At 48.3% G+C, this 20,158-nt stretch overlaps 1 protein-coding gene across 4 annotated transcripts in view; it reads left to right on the top strand.

Moving 5' to 3' along the window:
- The first annotated feature begins 365 nt into the window (after positions 1–365).
- The window catches only part of opn7b (opsin 7, group member b), a 43,405-nt gene continuing 23,612 nt past the window's right edge, over positions 366–20,158 (top strand). For 2 of the 4 annotated variants that reach the window (XM_084679875.1, XM_084679877.1), the window contains exon 1: positions 366–844. The gene's annotated coding sequence lies outside the window, so the exon portion shown is untranslated. Of the gene's footprint in view, positions 845–18,712; positions 18,835–20,158 lie in introns of all 4 variants that reach the window. The other 2 variants (XM_084679876.1, XM_084679878.1) reach the window with 2 other exon arrangements.

Genomic DNA, 20,158 nt, shown 5'->3' on the forward strand with positions numbered 1-20,158 from the left:
AATCTAACAGGAAAACACTTCATTACAGATAGCAGATATGTGCATGTCCATGTTAGCATTTTCTCATTACGCAAATACAACTTCTTTCAAACCATTATTCGGATGAAATTACAATTAATCATCCTATTAGTCTCGGTTCAAACATTTCTGGAGGTGAGTGTGACTTGGGAAAGAGACTCCCCCTCCCTGTCCCCGTGGAAAGACGCGTGAGCGGAGCGAAAGAGCCATGAACAAGAAGCATTCTTGTAAGCAGGGCGCCACAGAGGGGGGAGGGAGGGGGGAGGGGCTACAGCAGAGAGGTAGAAGCCAGCTTGAAAGAGGAGGACCAGAGTGAAGCTGAGAGAGCAGCAGCAGCAGAGAGCAGAGGGAACGAGACAGAGAGAGGGAGAGACAGAGAAAGAGAGAGAGACAGAGACATAGAGAGAAATACAGACAGAGAGAGAGAGAGAGAGTGAGAGAGAGAGAGAGAGAGAGAGAGAGAGAGAGAGAGAGAGAGAGAGAGAGAGAGAGAGAGAGAGAGAGAGAGAGAGAGACTGTAACTGGAGTAGGCTCTTCTGGGCAGCAGCACACCTCCGTCGTTCCCTCTCTGGACATCCTCTGGCTGGCTGTGTGGGGGCCACCCTTCCAACGGAAGCTGACTCCACGAGGGATCTGTGTGAAGTGTGAATGACAGAGTGTGTGTACATCAGAGAAGCGGAGTGCAAGTCCGCGGCATGGATCGAGCTCGGCTCTACATTGCTCAAGATGGTTGTGCCACTCATGGGTGAAGCTATGCCCAGCTCAGTTCCGGACTATACTCAAACCACATGATCCCCAGGAAGCCCTGGCACAACCTTCCAGCAAGGTAGGTGTCGATCCAGGCATGTCTTAAGATACCCTGTGTCGTTTCTATGCTTTGTAATTAAATCTGTTGTCATTGTTCATGGACAACAGAATTACGGAAAGATTGCGAAACATCTATTGTGAATATTGAATGGCCTGCTTTGGTGTCTTTGGAGAGGGGAAATGGAAAATACAGTAGCAGTCAAAAGTTTGGACACAAATGGGAAAATGTGTCCAAACTTTTGACTGGTACTGTACATTCAGGGTATGGATTAGATCATTGACTAAGGCACATTGTTTGGTGTTTTAGCCTCCAGAGTAAGTTTGGGCTATAAGAATATATAGAGTTGTTTAATAAGTCATTCTTCCTTGTTGAGAAGAATAGATGTGTGAACATGGTCTGGTTTAACTTGTTCTGATACATGAGAACAATGTCTGGTATTTGTGTGATCCCATTGTACATAACTTTGCGTGTCAAATATTGACCTCTTTAAACCAGTTGCTTAAACCTGTGTCTCAGGAATACTGCGAGGCCAGTACCTTAGAGGTTATTTAATAGTATTTTAAATTAAATGTGACATGCTGGCATATATTTCATCAGACTGTGTTGACAGTGCCTTGCAGTGGGAAATCATGTGAATGAGGTCATGATTAGTTAGGAGAGGGAAGATTGAATACAGAACATGTGGTAAAGTGGTTCAGGTCACCGGTTCAGAGTGGCTGTTTGGACAGTTTATTGAGTGGTGGTTGGAATACACCATGTGGTCTGTGTTAGCTTTGTAAAGAGAACGGTAACAGAAGATAATTTGTCAGTCACCCTTCACAAACAAGACATCTATGTTACTTGAAAGCTTACACAAATACATGCATATGAAGATTCAAACCTGCAAAATATGAAACAAATTGTCAAAAGAGATTGACGATAGTCAATATGCATTTGAAACAATATTGCTCCTACAATCCCACATAAGTACTTTTGTGTCAACTGTTTGTGTCATCGCTAAAAATATGTTTTCCCTTTGGCAAAATACGGGTTTCCAGCATCTGTGCTTGACGAGCTCGTGCCTGTCGCTCGAAACCTGTCGGCTCAAAGCGCTCGAACCGAAGATGTCTTGACAAGTGCAATGTTGGAAGTTTGCTCTCGGTTAAATGTCACCGTTACCAAGATAATGCAATGTAAATACTTTTTGCAGTCCCAAACAGGAGGAGTCTCATGTCTGTCAGTGAAATCTGACCTAGTCAAAACAACGAGCGCTAAATCGGTCTCCACTCACATACACGCGCTGTGACTCGGTAAAAGATCAACGTAACATGCACTGATCAGATTAATTTGTTACCAACCTCAAATCATTTTGAGATGATGCTTTTACCTGACAAAGTAACCACATTTCACCAGGTTGGGGTGCATTAAACATGCGCATTATCATCACTTTTGTCAATTCAAATACCCTAATTAAACGACGAAATCGTATTTTAAGACATGGCATTTCAGCCTAAAATCTGTCATAATGTTCGAAGAAATGTATAATGGTGTTTTATAGAGGTGTCGCTCAATATTGTTGAGTGAAGCCAATAAATTTCTTTGTATTTAGAAAACAACGTAGTCTGGATTGCATCAGGGTACATGTTTTATTTTGCAACAATTATTCATCTAAACGTTGGAGGTGAAGTTCGTTTAATCTCCTCTATCTACCGAGCCGGCAGTGTTGGAGACAGACTTCTGTAGACTGCCTCTCGTTGCATACAGTAGGCTAATGCACATATGTCTCGTTATTGAGCTTCTGTCAGCGACGTTTACCGACACTTTTGAGCTCACTTTAGATCAGGCAAAGAGAAGGTGTCGGGTTGTTGGGCACGCGAAGCTATTTCTTTAATTACATGTCACTCGTTCTAGAGACACGGTACACGTTCATGAATGTTTAACTCATCAACAATTATGCACAAGCAATTTGAGTGTGGGGTAGACAATGCACGGTGGATTGAACTGGTCACATGAATGTATAACTGCTGCTTACATGAATGAATGGTCTGCTGAAAACTCTGTCATTTTAAAACTTTTCCAAATGCACCCACTTGGTAGCCTAAGTATTTTTAGGCTTGAACATCATGGAAGTGGAATTTGAAAGTTGAGCCAAATATTCATTTAATACATAGCTTATGTAGCGGAGTGACTGGCTTGTGTGCTGTGTCTGCATGCATGCGTGTCATGTGAATACATGTTGTGTGTGTCAAAGGCGGGGAGCTAAATTAGATCTTCTTTAAAGAGCAACTAAAACAATAACTAAATAACTGTTCCTGCTCGATTCCTAATGTGATTGGCTGTCTTTGAATCAATGGATACAATTTGATACAATTCGACCTTTTGGGGGGCTAAGTGAAGAAAACAAGTCCCAGAATCCAGCTCCTTCAAACTCAAGTTAAATGTATTTATTTTGCAGACGCTTTTATCCTAAACGAAGTGCACATAGTGCATAACAAGGGCAGCAGATAATGGAGGTCTAGAAGTAGTTCTAACAGAATGTTGGTTCAAATTTTGACTGTCAAAAACATCTCAAATTCAACATTTACAAAAAGTACAGCCATTACCACAATAATGTATGTCTCTTAGTTCTCTCAGTCCCTCAAGCTTCAGTTCTGCTCACTGTTTGTTACATTTGGTTTATTGGAGATCTTTGTTTATCGTCTACTACCTTCTCCATTCCTTCCCTGCTTTCCCAAAACATTTGACTGGTTGGCTCTAGTGAGGAAGCACGCTGCAGGTAGCTCCCACTGTGTCCTCTTCCGTCTCTCTCTCTCTCTCTCTCTCTCTCTCTCTCTCTCTCTCTCTCTCTCTCTCTCTCTCTCTCTCTCTCTCTCTCTCTCTCTCTCTCTCTCTCTCTCTCTCTCTCTCTCTCTCTCTCTCTCTCTCTCTCTCTCTCTCTCTCTCTCTCTCTGTCTGTATTTCTCTCTATGTCTCTCTTTCTCTTTCTTTGTCTCTCCCTCTCTCTGTCTCGTTCCCTCTGCTCTCTGCTGCTGCTGCTCTCTATCTATCTCTCTCTCTGTCTATTTCTATATCTCTCACTCTCTCTCCGTTCTCTATTCGTCTGTCTGTTTGCCTGTCTGTCTCCCTGTCTGTCTCCCTCCCTCACACACAAACCCACACACACACACACACACCTCCATACACACCGACACACACATTTACACAGCTGGCCAGCGACTGCTCTGGTGTCTGGTGTCTGTTTGATCATCGACTTTCTCCACACACGATTCCCATCAAACGTCACAGTGGAAACACCTGGACGACCGAGAGCTCATAAATGTGTTTATTTTGCGAATGCAAGTGTTAGTCCCATCTGAGCGACACTAACAATGCAACCAATGCTCCCAAAGAAAAATCGATCACAACAGCTGTAATGTAGACCACTGCAGGTTACCTGCTCTACACTAAAGCAGTGACTCCTCGAACGGAAATGCAGAAAAGACCCAGGAGGAACTTCTTGAATGGGTCGCTCGTTCCTCGAGGTCTAACGACTGGTGGACTCTTGTGCAATCTTAACCAAACATTGGAGGTCTGTTTGACAAAGACATCCCTGTGTTTGAGAGAGATACCGGCCTTAAGGAAAATGGGTTGGAATCTGTCCAGAGTCATCTAAGGATAGTTGAACAAGGACATTTTGATGTGATGGGAGCATATAGAGATTAGAAATGATAAGAGACTTCCACGTTACACTGAATGTGACCTTGGGTACATGTTGATTGCTCTGATGCTTGTGAAATTCCAAGGACAGACTACTAGGCATTGGGCACGGCTCACAACCTATCGGAATCTGAATTAATCGGCAAGTAAGTTTGCACAAACAAGGAATTTACCATGGCAGGAAGGTGCATATGGTAAACAGATAAGAGTTCAAATCTAAAACATAGAAAATATTCAATGTAGAAAATGTACAACATTGTCTAAATAATAAGAATTCCAACCACTACTCTACAAAGTCTTTTTTGAAATATCAAATATCAAATAAGATACAAAGAAGAGTGCAATGTGATTGATGCATTGTGCAATGCGCAATGTGCAGTGTCCTTTACACCCGGGGCGTTACACACACGCAACAAATTCACAGAGGCCACAGTTTGACCTTTGCTGAGGGAAGCTCTCCTCACCATGTTTTCGATGATCAGATATCCCTCTGTCAGCAGAGCAGTCACTAACAGTGTGCTGCTGTGCCGGCCTCCCCTTTTGCCCCACTCAAACCAACAATCATGGATAGCTGTGTGCCCTCTGACTAACGTAAACGTGCAGATAGTTGCCCCCCTCCCCACTTTTACGATTGTGTGTGTGTGTGTACATGCATGTTAGACAGTGTGTGTGTGTGTGTTTGCGGATGTTCACTGGTCCTTCCCCCTGACCACATATTGGAGGTTAATGTAACCCAACACCTCATAGATTGAACGAGACCGCCAGCCTGTCAGCCCTTATGTCTGGTAGCGTAAGGCCTCGTGTCTGGGTTTCTGTGCCTGTCCTCCTGCTTATGTGTTCTTTGTCTGGGATTGGTTGCCATTGCGTGTCCATTGATGTGCTCTCTGCCCCCCACTCTCTTGGTCTCTCTCTCTCTCTCTCTCTCTCTCTCTCTCTCTCTCTCTCTCTCTCTCTCTCTCTCTCTCTCTCTCTCTCTCTCTCTCTCTCTCTCTCTCCCTCCCTCGTTCTATCCTACCTCTCCCTTCCTCGACTCTCTCTCAACCTCCTTCTCCCATCCCCTCTCTTTCCATCCCCCCCCTCACCTTTCTCTGTCTCCATCCCTTGTCGGTCTCCCACTCTCACCTGTAGCCATGCCGTCTCCAGGCCGAAATCCAATCAGCAGGGCCTCTGCCTTGTGTCTCTCCTGCCAGCTGAAGATAAAGAGGCTGGCAGGAGAGACACCAGCCGCTACTCTCAGACCATCTCCCGACACACCTGCTCATGCGTTGAACCAGCACTGCACACACAGAGACCTAACACACACAGACACACAGACACACACACACACACAGACACACACACACACACAGAGGTTTTCTCTGTGGCAGGTGTGAGCTGCCGTTCGCATGGCAAGAACCGAAACCGCAACAGACCCTTCACAGCTCCCTCGACACTCCTTCCACATTCTAATTGGTTACATCTGGACCTGACGGCTTGTCAAGGGAGCCGAGTGCTTTTAAAAATCATTTTTGGGGATCGCGGACGGCGATGATTAGGAAAGGATTAATACGGTCGGATGGACTGTTGTGGTCGTTTTCTGAGCGCACACTAATAGGGCTGATGGAAGGGCGAGAGGGGGGAGAGAGAGAGAGAGAGAGAGAGAGAGAGGGAGAGAGAGGGAGGGAGAGAGAGGGAGAGAGAGAGGGGGAGAGAGAGAGAGGGAGAGAGAGGGAGAGAGAGAGAGACAGAGAGAGAGACATGACTGAGTGTGGAGCAGACCATGCTAATGCTGGAGTTCTGTCACATGTGCCTGCTCAGGATGCGAGGACCGGAACAGGCTTGAATGATGAAATGGCGTTCACCGTCCACATATACTTTGTCGTTATATTACTGGAGCCCACTTCTGTCCGGAGACCATCCTGATTCATGCCCGCTATTCACTCTATACCTCTCGCCCTCCCTTAGGCAGTTTAAAAATAAAAGTGTGATTTGAGAAGTAAGCCATGCCTGGACAGCTGCCTTCTCGCTACCCTACCACCACCACCACCACCATCACATCCCATGCTGCACAGATTATGTTTGTGTCATGTGCATAAATACAGTGATGAATGTATGGCAGCACAAACAGACACTCCTGGTTCCGAAAATAGGATGTTTTTATCGATGCAGACTCAGACCTCTCTCAAGTCTGCGGCTTGATCATCGTCCTTGTCATCATTGATCATCTCACCAGTGACTTTTGAATTGAATTGAATTGATCCACGTCCATGTGACTATGACTCACCTCTCTTGTGCTGTCCAATTGCCAATGACTGTGCCTCTGTCTGATGCTGACACAGGTCTGTCATGTGACTGACTGGCGTGTGCCTCACCGCAGACCAGGCCAAGCTCATTTCCTCAAGTGCCGAGTGTGAGCATGTCCCTACATGGCCACCGTAGTGAGGAGAATCAGAGCTGGGTGCCAGTTGCAGGTTGTACAACTCCCGCCTCCTGCCTTGTACACGCTCAAGTCATCCCCCCTCATCCCCCCCCCCCTCTAGTTGTTTTGCATTTAGACTGTCGGGAGGGTTCTGATTGAAGTCCCCCTCCTTTTCTGCAATGATGCCGGGTTTAGTTTAGAACGAGTCACTGAAGTCATTTGTTTTTCACAATACAGAAAGTAGTGCTGGCCTTACGTGGCTGTACGGTACATCATGTGTCGCTTTAACCCATTCAGAGGAGCTGCAGAGTTTGAATGGCAAATGCCTTAAGCATGGCTCTAGTCAAATCTATATACTAAGGGAGGAGAGGGAAAACCAATGTTTCGTCCTGTCAGTCAAAGATTGAGAGATCTGCCTTCTGGCTAATTTGTTGGGGCGTTTGACTGTGACAGAACATCCGCTATTAATTTTTTTGACTTTTGTGTGAGTGTGTTTGCGTGTGTGTGTGTGTGCGCTTGTGTGTTTGCGTGTGTGTTTGTGCAAATACCAGTATCTCCAGGGACATACCGTATCATCTCTGGGGAAATGGCCTAACTGATGAGAAGCCAAATGTCAGTCATCCCTTAAGCAGAGCATGCATTATGTATAAGCCTGTCAGTCCTCACTTTACATGCTACATGCACACCACCCCACGCGACACACACACAGAGACAGACGACTGTTAAATACTCGATAGACAAGCGAGACTCACAGGGCATGGGGGGTTCTGGCAGAAGAATTGCCGTTTGTCGTTTACCTGACCTCCTCCACTTGTCCTGTCCCCCCGCCTCATTATTTCCCCAACCCCTACATCCACCCAACTGGCTCAGCCCTCCATTTAACATTGGCCCTGCAAGTTCCTGTCAGGAACTGTATCGACAGAGGCCAAATACACAAACCAAACCAGTAACCAGGTGACGATGGGCTTGCCTATAACGAACCCCTGGTGATGGATTGTGTGTGTGGTTTTTTGCAAAGAACACGGAGACACCACCAAAAGCAGAGGATTTGTGGCTCGCTTTTCCTCATTATTTCAGCTGGAGAATGCAAATATGCTTGAATTGTTTTGCTGATAGTGTCGACAAAGGCATGTGTGTGCAGTGTCTGGCGTGTCTATGGGCACCCAATGCGAGGCTCGCATCTTCTATTGGAGAGGACGAAATGTAGATCAGGTTGTTTGGAAAAACGCTTGTGTGATGAGTGGCCCTGCATCTGATTGAAAGGCTCAAATTTCACCCACGGGACCATTGGGAATTCCTATTTGGTGTAATTTGAGAGTTTCGGTTCCTATGCCAACAGGAAGTCATTAAAGTTGCCCACTGGTAACATAAATGGATACAAGGTTCTGGGAAGAGATGATATAAAGAAATATCCTGGTGGGAGCTTTATGAGGAACAATGAATCTCGAAAATGCTTCCTATTTGATCCAAATTACAATAACATTTGCAGTGAATGCAGGTTGTCTGTATTTTCCACACTGTCAATAAGTTTAATTTACATCGTTGAGATGGTCGTTGCCTGCATTGTCAATATACAATTCTGTTTGTTTCAGTGACAGATTTATAATGCATGGGTGCTCGCAATATCAGAAAATCAATTTTCTAGCAATTTCTTTGCTCTGCAGGTTAAAGTGTGGCCGCGATGAAAGTGATTTACGGCTATTACAATTAATGAACCACACATCAGTCTCATCCCGCCCGCTCCCCCCCGCAACACCACACTTAATGTGTTCAAATTGTTAAACAATAAACAATCGATACAGGCAAAGTATCCCTTTTAGTTCACGTCCCGTTCTCACAGCCAGAGCTGTGAGACAAATCAATCACCGCATCCTCCTCCACATCTTCAACATTGAACGAGGGCCCGACGTGTGTCCACAACCACCATCTGAGGAACTCAACTGATTGTAAATGAGCTCCAAGTCAACAGAAAGTCACATTTACCGTATACGCTTCAAAGAACTTCGGCTTGGTGCGCTGTTGGGATCTTGTTACTTCTGATCAGAGGCCTCCTCACCACCCACTCACGGCACCTATTAATATGCCACTGTGTCACAGCCAGAAGGTTTCGCTTCATGGCGGGTAATGAGAGAACCACTCGTTAAACGCAAGTAAAAACAGCACGCTCGGCTTGCCGTCGCCATGGAAAACATCCCATCTGCCCCTGCGCCCCTGCAGCTTAAGGGTGTAGGGGTGAGGAGGAGAGAAAGAGGGTGTGTGTGGGGGGCTGGGCATTGTAAGAAAAAAGGGTTTAACGACAGGAAACAGAGCAGCTCAGCTGGAGGGGCCGATGGACCAATGAGGCACCACTGTCATTTTTAACAAGTGTATCATGGAGCTTCTCTCTCTCTCTCTGGTGTGGGAAAACACATGACTGACTGAGCTAATTCTCCAGCTACTTTTGACCCACAGCTGCTTGGGGAAGAGAGGGTGGAGGGGTCAGGGTGGGTGGGTGTTAAACTAAGGGTTGGTTGCAGTGTGGGGGATAAAGAGATAGAGGCGAGAGAGGGGAGTACATCTGGGTATAGGGCTGCCAGTTCTCACGGACATTATGTTCCTATACGATACAATATGTGCAAAGGAATGTTCTGGTTGGGTAAAGATTCAAGACCGAGGAAAGTTGTAGGTTGGATGAGGGAAGATGCTCACTCGAGACTTCACAGCGTGAGTGCAACCTAACCGTTTCGTTTCATTGCCTTTCAATATGAGATTGTCTTAAATTAAAATGATAAACAATATTTCTCTCTCATCTCTAAACTCAACCTATAAGTTGCACAAATACAGAGCTCTCTCTTTCAACACATGCAGATAAATAAACGTAATAGTCATTCATTCAGATTTAACATAATACAAAACATCACATCCCTTCTTATGACTCGTGGACATAACCACATAACCAATACTTCATGACGACATGAAGGGAACAGTTCGCTTACAAACACAAGCGAATGGTGCAACAGCGCCGCATGAATGAAACATACTGCAAACCCAGAATGCGACAGCGCTGAGGAGCACCCGTGAAAGTGCGTCATGCGTGCTCGACGAGGCTGAACACGGACTGAGAGACAGAAGGCAGGACAGTGGGGCTTGGCGGTGTGTGTGGGGGGCGGCAGGGAGGGGAGGCGTTATGAGGTGAGGTGGGGGCTGGAGAACACCGCTAGATGTGTGCAGGCGCTGGGACGATGGCTACACCCCATGACGCCCTGACGGAGAAGGGAACCAGGGGGATGAGGGCGCGGCCTGGCCCGGGGGGACCTTGTCCTGCTGAAGTGCCTCAGACCTCGGAAGTCGAGGCTGGGCTGGGGAATGGTGGCGTCCAGCCAACGAAGGACAGTCAGCTTGTTCTACTGGTCTGTTGAGTTCCACTCATGCAGGCTGACAGTTTTGGGAGTGATTTGCAGTCAGGGTGGGGGGGGGGAGAGAGAGAGAGAGAGAGAGGGAGAGGGAGAGGGAGAGGGAGAGGGAGAGGGGGAGGGGGAGGGGGAGGGGGAGAGAGGGAGAGGGAGAGGGAGAGGGAGAGGGAGAGGGAGAGGGAGAGAGAGGGAGAGGGAGAGGGAGAGGGGGAGGGGGAGGGGGAGGGGGAGAGACAGAGACAGAGACAGAGACAGAGACAGAGGACAGGAATATCACGTCGACCGTTGGCTTGGGTGTGTTAGTATGTTTGTGTGTGTGTATTTGTGTTAGCGTGTGGGAGCCAAACCATCAAAGGAGCAATTTTTCCCTGACCCATTCCAGAGCTGATGGGCTTCAATTGAATAAGCCACTTGCCAGAAATTGGTGGAAGACCAGACCTCTCCATTTGCGTTGCTTGTCAGGGCTTCCACTTTTGCAATGCCCACTTAGCCGCCATTAATTATTGAATTGTGTTATTTCCTACGTGAAACTAATTGCCTATTAGGGGTATTAAGTGTGTATCTATGCAGTCAGTGGTCCAAACAAACTCATACTTTATGAAATATATATTCTGAATGGATTGCTGACATTTGGAAGAAAACCATACTTGCACCCCCTTACATTTTTACCAAAACATTTGTTCCTTGCGATACAAAATGAAAGAAAGGATCCACGCTGGGGGAGAAAAATTGGAAGAAGCCAGGCCACTCGAAGTATGACCTTGTTTTGGGAATGGTGGCAGGTGGGTGCGAGCAAATCAGTCGTTTGTAGAGGCCCACCCACCTGGACACTGCAGTCTGCTTCCAGAAGAAATCACCCTCCCAAACAGCGGCCTTACCGACTACCTGAATCTCCAAGCTGCTCTCACCTTGCAGGAAACCTCAAAGATTCAGCTGGTTAGGCAGTTCCGAAGGATATTTGAAACCCTGAACTTTTTGACATGCCTGAAGCAACAACAAAAAAACGTCTAGGTAATTTTCTGTGTGTGTGTGTGTGTGAGAGAGAATGAGTGGGTGGGTGGGAGGGTTGTGTGTGATTATCGATGTGGGGTTTGGTTGACTGGCAGTGGATGCTGGCTGTCTGGAACAGCAGTGTGCGCTATAAAAACCCAGCCTGAGAAGGGGGCCAATGAGAGAGGGGCAGAGGGGGGGGAGGGGGGGTTACTTGATGCAATAGGGGCGTCAAACACCGATGTTGCCGGAAAAAAACACGTTTCCCCCGGCGACTTGCGGCGTCCCGCCACCAAAGCCACGTCTCACCAGGCTCCTCCTCCACTCCAACCTCATCACGGCTCTGCTCTGAGCCCCGCTAGCCGTCTCAGTTGTGGGCTTAACATCCATGCGTACGAGCCCGTGCGCTCGCGTGTGCTGCGGTAAGATGTGAAGGTATTACCCGCGGCCCATGCATGTCTGATGGGAGATTAACAACTGCCAGCGATAGAGACGACGCCCTCCCACGCACCCAATTTATTTGGTGTGTGTGTGCGCCCGCTCCTCTCTTCCCTGGCGTGCCCTTGTCTGAGCCGTGCCTTTGTTCCCGGGCAGGATATGATGGTGGCGCTCTGATATTCAAATCAGGCCCCTCAGCAGGAAGACCGACAACACTTTGTGGGCTTGTTGTGCATGTGGGAGAAAGTTCCTTAAAACAGAACACAGTGTGACACCAGTCCACCCCCTCAGACAGAGATACGGAGAGAGAGAGAGAGAGAGAGAGAGAGAGAGAGAGAGAGAGAGAGAGAGAGAGAGAGAGAGAGATGGAGAATAGGGACCAGCCAAGCTTCCTGATAGCAGTATCTCTGGTCCGTATCTCCCAGGGCAGAGAGACAAGCAGGCAAGAGAGAAGAGAGAGAGATTGTCTCTCGCTTCCCTGGCTAGTTGATCCTTCCTGCTGTGCGGAGCGTTATCTGAACTCAGCTTGGCTCAGTCTTTGTTCCTCTGTACCCCGCTCCAGGAACAGTCCCATTATTTACGGGACTGGCAAAGGACTGTCTGTAGTGCTGACCACATTCAACCACCCCCCTCCCCACCTCCACCCCTCCAACAGCCTGGAGAATTGGGCACCTGTCAGCACACACCTGCTCCCGTTTGTTTCTCCCATACACAAATGGCAGGCCTTTAATCATGTCTAATTTATTCACACTTCTATCCAGAGCGACATGCAGAGTGGAATTTGAACTTGGGACCTTAGCAAAACCCCACCCCGACTATTGTCACTGAATTCACTCTGTGTTCACTGTTAGTTTTTCTTTCTCTCCCTTTCCCCTTTTCCCTCTCCCTTTCATTCTCACTCGCTCTCTCTCTCTCTTTCTCTTTCTCTCTTTCTCTCTGTGTCTCTCTCTTTCTCTCTGTCTCTCCCCCCCCCCCATCTCTATCACCTGCCCGTTTGTTCTCCCTCCCTCAATTGTTTTCCTCACCAACACGCTCTCATTATAGAGGCTTACAAGAAAATATGTTTTCGTCTTTAAACAATGTTCCATTCTCCAAAAGCAAGGAAACTCCGGGCCGAAGTCTCTTTGATGTGGAATTCTAAATGGTATATCTAAGGACCAAAAAATGAAAGCAAAATCCACATCGATTGTGTTTGGCGGAGTGAAAATGAAGAAATGCTAATGTACGCTCCTTGATACAGAACAGATACTTGAGGGTCTGGGGCCATAAACAAGGAGTGAATATATTGGAATTGGTTGCAGAGTGCTTTTTCCTTCGGTCTTGTTGGGGACGATGGGGAAATGGAAGGAGTGGGGCAGCTTTACGAGGGAATCCTGGCTTCTTGCCAACACTTTCCTGAATTTCTCCTCAAGGATTTTATAGTCCACTCCACCTATCAATCATTTAGTCAATCCATCACCATGCCGATCATTGATGATGTCACCCTATAGGGAATGCACAAGGGCAGCCATGATGACTTCTCCGTGTACATCTGTCTGCGCACAAACTATGATGACTGATAACATTGAGCATGTGAACCGTGTAGCCATACACCACCTACCCACCCAAGCATTAAACACACACACACACACTCTTATCCACTCCACTTCTGCAGAATATAGCCGCAGAGTCGAGCCTTTGCCACGCAGCATACTTTTTGCTGCAGGACGTTCGAAGCAGCGCTCGCTTCCATCCCATTGGTTGCTGAGTGACCTACTGTGACAGTGAACCAGTGAGTGCTGAGTGTAGCGAGTGCCACTTCGTCTGTGTGTTCTCCCTCAGGGCAGTGCAACCAGCCAAATTTATGAGATGGCGCGACATGCCTAGCGCCCAAAGAATATGAATCACTTCAAACCAGGGCTGATTAAATGGGATGCAGTCTCCGTCGCGCAGCTACACTGGCACATTTGCTCATTTAGCGGACGCTCCTATCCACAGTGACTTCCAGAACGAACGGCGCTCAGAGCGCGGCGTGGTTGTGAGCCACAGACCCACAAAAGGAACGCTCAGTGTGCACAACCGACGGCGTTTGGTTTGAAAAGGAGGCCCCGAGGTGAACGCTCGCGTCGAGCCCCCGTTTAATTGGCCGACGGACAGCATGTCAGGGGTCAGCTGTGAGTAATTTGCCGTCTCTTCACCGAACGCCCACTTGAATGAAGCGCTCGTTAAAAGTCCAGAAGGGTGAGGAGGCGACGTCAACACCTTCCATCCATTTGCTCGAATCCGCCAATGCGAGGGTTGGCAACTTGTGCTGATGGATCTCCGGTTGTGGCTGAATGCAATAAAAGGATATGGGAATGGATACTGATGGAATGTTCAAGATGGAGTAGTGGACATATGTAGATCTCTGGGAAAAAAACACCTTTATGAGCTTTTGTGTAATCCCACTAGAAGCAACGGGCTATAAAAAAGAACCCATAAACGCCCAGAGGAAATCTCCCTCTTCCTGTTCGTCTCCTGATCAGACAGGTCTCACTGCCTTGAACATGCTACCATGGCAACACCAAGGAGGTACCTTTCCTTGGTTGGGAAACTTTGTTTCCTTTTAGGACGAGTAGGCGACGGCAACTCGCTCAGCCAATCAATACCACAGGGGAAGCCAATCAATAGCCTGTCGTCTGAGAGGAAATTTCCGGAGATGCGGCCCACAGGAGAGACCTATCTTGGTCTGGAGGTGAAGCCAGTGAGATTCCAGCTAGATTGTGTGAGGGGATTTAGTAGTCATCAAGGCTTTCCAAAACGTCACCTGATGTGACTGAGACAGTAAACCGTGAGAGGTGGCGATCTGTCACAGGCCTGATTAAGTAGACCCATCTCTTAGCACCAAGACGTCCAGCAGCCACAGAAGCAACGCTATCCATCTTCCCTCCTCCTTCTCCTTTCTCTTTATCACACATTTGGGGAATGCAAAATCACATGTGGAGAAACGTTGTCTCTCCTTTCTTTCTTGTTCTTTTACGACAAACAGAATCCCACCCGTGTGTTAGCTGACGTCATGCGTGCCACACTCTCAGACGGGGGAATGTCGTCAACAAACGATAGCCTGCTCCCGCTGTCTTCAATTTGCCCCTTTCTGTTTCATCCAGATTTGCAGCATGTTGCCATTCGCAGCAGCGTTAATCATCTTTTTCATTCAGTCAGACATGATATGACACAATGTGCAGAGCCCGATGGGGGGGGGCGGAGGTCATTTGGCACTTTCAAAGTGACTGGTCTCAGTGTCTCCTCCCCTCCGTAGGTGCCACTGACTGAACACAGTGAACACTCAACAGCGTCTTGACTGTTCACTTTAGCCATAGTGTGCCTTGAGAGTTTAGACTCTGGTACATGTTGCGGTATCTAGAAGGGTGTTGTACATTACCGGTGGGCGAGGTGGCTGCACACAATAGGACCTAGTGAATAGAGCTTTGTACATGGACGTGAACATCCCTAGTCTTCCCAGCTCTGTGGCAACTCGAGGGGGTGTCTCGTTTCACAACCTTTAAAGTACTGCGTGTTGTATATTCCTGGTGCAGAAAGGCCAGTTCAGGGACGTGTACAGTACAATCCTTTGGTAAGCTCCTCATGTTTTTTGACAAACAGTCCCTCAGGGGTTGTGTCTTGTCAGCACAACTGCTCTTTTTGCTCTCTCTCCCTCCCTCTTTCTCTCTCTGTCTCTCCTTTGATCCCTTCTCCCTCCCTCCCTCCCTCCCTCCCTCCCTCCCTCCCTCCCTCCCTCCCTCCCTCCCTCCCTCCCTCCCTCCCTCCCTCCCTCCCTCCCTCCCTCCCTCCCTCCCTCCCTCCCTCCCTCCCCCCCTCCCCCCTCCCCCCTCCCTCCCTCCCTCCCCCCTCCCTCCCTCCCTCCCTCCCTCCCTCCCCCCTCCTCCCCTCCCTCCCTCTATCCTTCTATTTCCCTCCCTCCCTCTCCCTCACTCCTCCCACCTGACCTCTTTTTAGCTCAGTCTCACTCCGTAGTTCAGTCTTAAACATTCAAATGAAATGCAACAATTACTTCAGAGACAGTATAGATTACTTTTCAGAAATGAGTTTTCTCTGCAAACGCTTCAGTAACAGGGTTTTGTCCAAACCCATAACTATTATACGCTTAGAAAGTATAACAAATTTAGTATAAATCCTAATTTGCCCAATTCTGGTTAAGCTTGGCCATTCCTCTTTCTGGAAGCACACAGGACACCCACACACACAAAATCACATAGCCTATGTATTTTCTATATACCGTATTCAAGTATACACAGTATTGGTAATAAACATTCTACACACATGCACAGTATATGAATAAGCATACATGTTGCTTGATAACAGAGTGCCAAGATCAAGGATCTGTGATCTTCTGTTCAGTAAGTACTGGTGCACTGTTGGAAAGTCAAGGACAAACGACTTGATTTGATTTCATGATGATGTTGTCATAATAGGAAGATCAATTGTGATGTGAAGGGCAAACGGTGACTTTCACTGGCTCTCCCTCCCTCTCTGTTGCGCGCTCTGCCTCCCTCCCTCTCTTCCACCCCCTTTCCCTCTCTCTCTCTCCCTGTTTCTCTCTCTCCCTCCCTCTCTCTCTCTCTCTCTCTCTCTCTCTCTCTCTCTCTCTCTCTCTCTCTCTCTCTCTCTCTCTCTCCTCCCTCTCTCTCTCTCTCTCTCTCTCTCTCTCTCTCTCTCTCTCCCTCCCTCTCTCTCTCTCTCTCTCCCTCCCTCTCTCTCTCTCTCTCTCCCTCCCTCTCTCTCGCTCTCCCCCTGCACTTCGTGTATGGCTTAATGAAGAGGACCATGTCAGAGGTTTACTGGTTTTATATCCGTTAATCTGTCACACCGGGAGGTGTGTCTTAACAGGATTCCCGAGGAACGGAACGCCCCGGCTGATGAGTCCTGCTGTGACAACACGACGGGTGGGACAGAGCGGGCGTACGAACTGAGGCGTTACGTAACGCCCCAGCACCCGGGGGACTAATGAGAGAGCGATGAGGGTGACATCACTCTAGACAGATGGAGAGAGAGGCGTGAGGGGGCCAGGTGATGGCGGCGGAGTTGGCCTGGTTTCATCATCTGTGGTTTGATGATGACTCCACACTTTTTTAGCATAGACACTTGAAAAAAAAAAAGAGAAATTCTGCTTACCCCGTGATTTTGCAATGAGTCATAGGCTACTTCATATGGAACTTTTTTTGGACATGGGAGCCGGATTATCAGATATTAATCCCTTCTGAATTCTGATAGCTTGTCCTGTGAAGTATGAGCTAGCGCGATTGGCTCTAAGCCTAGTCCTCTTTGTATCGTGTAGTCAGTCTAAGTTGCATATGGGGGAAGAGCTATGTATTAGTGGAGTCTGGATGAAATGATGAAATGTCTTATCCAACAGATAGATCAACTGTAGCTATTTTGACACATTTCACGGAATCAAACAGCAGTGATAAAAAAAGGGTTCTGGCTCCGTTTTTAAATGAGCTCTCTCTCCTCCCCTGTCTCTTCATGCTCTCCTTCTCACACGTACACAACCCGTTCCTCTTCAGACACAAGCACACGCAACAACGCGCGTTAATTACTCCTCTATTGTCTGAACGAGATACCAAAGAGAGGCAGAACTGGAGTCTGTTGAACTGGTTCCTCGGATGTTTCCTCGTGTATTTTGCCAGTCATGCTTTTGAACTCCTGCTGTTCTAGTGAACGCATGCCGTCGTGTTTTCCCTGGTTAGGGGCTTTAATGCTAATCCCTAGCAGGTGTCACTGTGTGTCTACCTTCGTTCCCCACTGTCGGGCTGCGTTATGTCTGCCAAGTGAAAGTGAGGGTCGGGGTCTGCTGTCTGCCTCTTAAGCGGCAAGCCGTAATCAGGCGGTAATCAAAAGGTAATCAAGCGATGAAAAGCCGAGGGAACGAAGTGGGAAGGCGAGGGTTGCCACTGTGAAGTGGCTTTTTTCAAAGGCCGATGCAAGAGCGCGGAGACGTCTCACGCATCCACGCGGGCACACGCAGTACCGCAGAAACGCGGGACGCGCGTGAGCGACCTGTGTGCACCTTCACGTTGCGGTGGGCTGCTGGATGTGGAGAGCACCTGAACCTTCCCTCACTCCCTTCCCCCCCCCTTCACTTTTGTTCAAACCCCCCCCCCCCCCCCCCTCCTCTTCTCCCTTGGTCCGCTCGGCGGCTCTGAATAAAACATCACTTGAGGCCTGCTCCTCTCTTGGCTCCAAATGCCACTGCTTGTTTTGGTGGGGAGCTACCGCTTCGCCGCAGAAATGGAAAATCCCTCAACACCTCGGGAGCTGAAGATGCGTGGACACACACACACACACACACACACGGCTACAGTCACAGACATGAAACACACACGAGCGAGAGAAATCTGACAATGAGAAACGAGGACGCCCGAGCAAGAGAGAGAACCAGACTGTGACAGTGAGAGGTGGGGATGGAGAGAGAGAGAGAGACAGACAGACAGACAGACAGAGTAAAGAGTAGAGCCCTAGAGAAGCGTTAAGAGAGTGTGACTCAGAGATGCAGTGTGTAACCCATTTTAATTAAAGTGGACAGGAGTAGCTCCGAGTAGAGACAGAGGGAGTTCTCCCTTGTGGCATGGCTACAGTCGCTCAGACCCGGCACACTGGGACCTGCTCAAGAAGATGTACCTGCCCCGGAATGCTCCAATCTGGGCTTGGCAGGCAGGGGGCACAGCCTGATCCTGGAGGGTGTAGTGGTTGGCCAAACAATTCAGCGTTAACAAGCTGTCAGAGTTGAATGGAATCATTATAATGTTCTTGGCCAGGTCGACATACAGCTGTCATGTCTGAAAGCCAACTAGGAGTGTTTTTTTTTTCTTTCTTAAAGGAGAAGGAAGCTAAAAAAGGGGAGTTGACGGAGGGGGGGATTTTCAAAGGGGGGGGGCAGTTGTCATCCTGTCATTTTGTCCTGTTTCTTCTCGCCTCTGTCTCTGTCTGTCCCTCATGGCTTGTGTCTGTTGGCAGCGACTGATGTACAGAACAGAGCAGAGGACAGGAGAGGACAGGAGTGTGGAGAGGGGAAGGAAAAGAGGAGATGAGAGAAGTGGAGAGAGACTCATATACACCTCAATATCCGTTTTGAAGAGGTATTTCCCCTAGTTCTAGGCATCCTTTTATAAAGACATCTGCACAAGCAAGAGACGGCTTATGCTGTGGATTAGCAGTACTTGTCTACATTTCCTTATTCATTGGCCAACAAATGGACTTAAGATATACTGCATGAACGAATGGATAAGGAGCAGGAATAAGTATGTGTGTGTAGGTGTGTGCGGTGTGTGTGGCGTGGGGCGTGTTTGTGTGTGGTGTGTGTGTCTGTGGTGTGTGTTGATGAATACAGTCTTACATCGGCTGCCTAATTGCTGTCTTCTGATGTAGCATTTGCCAGGCTAATCTTGCTTTGGCACTCAGCTAGCATAGCCTTGTTTACTCTCTGTTAGCACTTGCATCCTGCTCCACAAGCCTCCGTTTGCACACAGATCTCAGCATGCATGCTAACAGGCTAACTGTCCTGGATTGGTTACAGCCATTTGACGCCAGGAGCACAGGGGAGTCTTGCCCGGGCATATGTGTGTGTGTCTGTGTGTGTGTGTGTGTGTGTGTGTGTATGTAAGTATGTGCCCAGTGATGTAACACCAGGTCCGTCAGTCCACATAGAGCCGCCTCCCAACTCTGTCCTGCTCGCGTCTCTCTTATTCATTCCTCTTTTCGGGTACAATTATCACTGCTCACACAGCTGCCTCCACTGGCTCTGCCTTGGTAAAACCTCTCTTTGGAGTGTGTGCGTGTGTTTGTGTGAGAGTGTGCGTGTGCACAGTTGCTTCTGTTAAAATGACCCCACTGTAACACGTCGAGGATTAGCAGAGCAAAACAAAGCGAGAAAATGAAACAAACACATGCCTGGTGGTGTGCCACCACAGGTCCATGCCAAGCAGGAAGAGAGGGAGAGAGAACAAGAGGGGGAGAGAGAGAGAGAAAAGAGAGGGGAAAGGGGAGACAGAGAAAGAGAGGGAGAGAGAAGGGGGGAGGAGAGCGGATGAGAGGGGAGCGTGAGAGGATGAGAGAGAGAGATGGAGAAGGAGGTAGAGAGAGAGAGGGAGAGTTAAAGACAGGGAGAGAGAGAGAAGGTGAGAGACAAGGAAGGGGGGAGAGAGAGAGAGAGATAGCATGGGAGAAAGAGAGAGCTAATTCCATCCTTTCCCTCTGAGGGAAAAGCCGGCTGGCTCGCCCGAGAGCGCGAGGACGCACACAGAAACCCTGCCAACTCGAAACAGACGTTTGCAGCTCGTGGAGGGAGTGGCGGCTGTTATTGTCTCTCTAAAAGCAGCCCAGTGGAGCACTGACCCAGACCGCTGTCCTCCTGTCACTTTTTCATGTTTGTTCTCACCACTGTCTCTCCCTCATGGTCGGTCT

The sequence above is a fragment of the Hypomesus nipponensis genome, chromosome 18 (genome assembly GCF_054491055.1).
Source record: "Hypomesus nipponensis isolate SF chromosome 18, ASM5449105v1, whole genome shotgun sequence".
Taxonomy (NCBI): Eukaryota; Metazoa; Chordata; class Actinopteri; order Osmeriformes; family Osmeridae; genus Hypomesus; species Hypomesus nipponensis.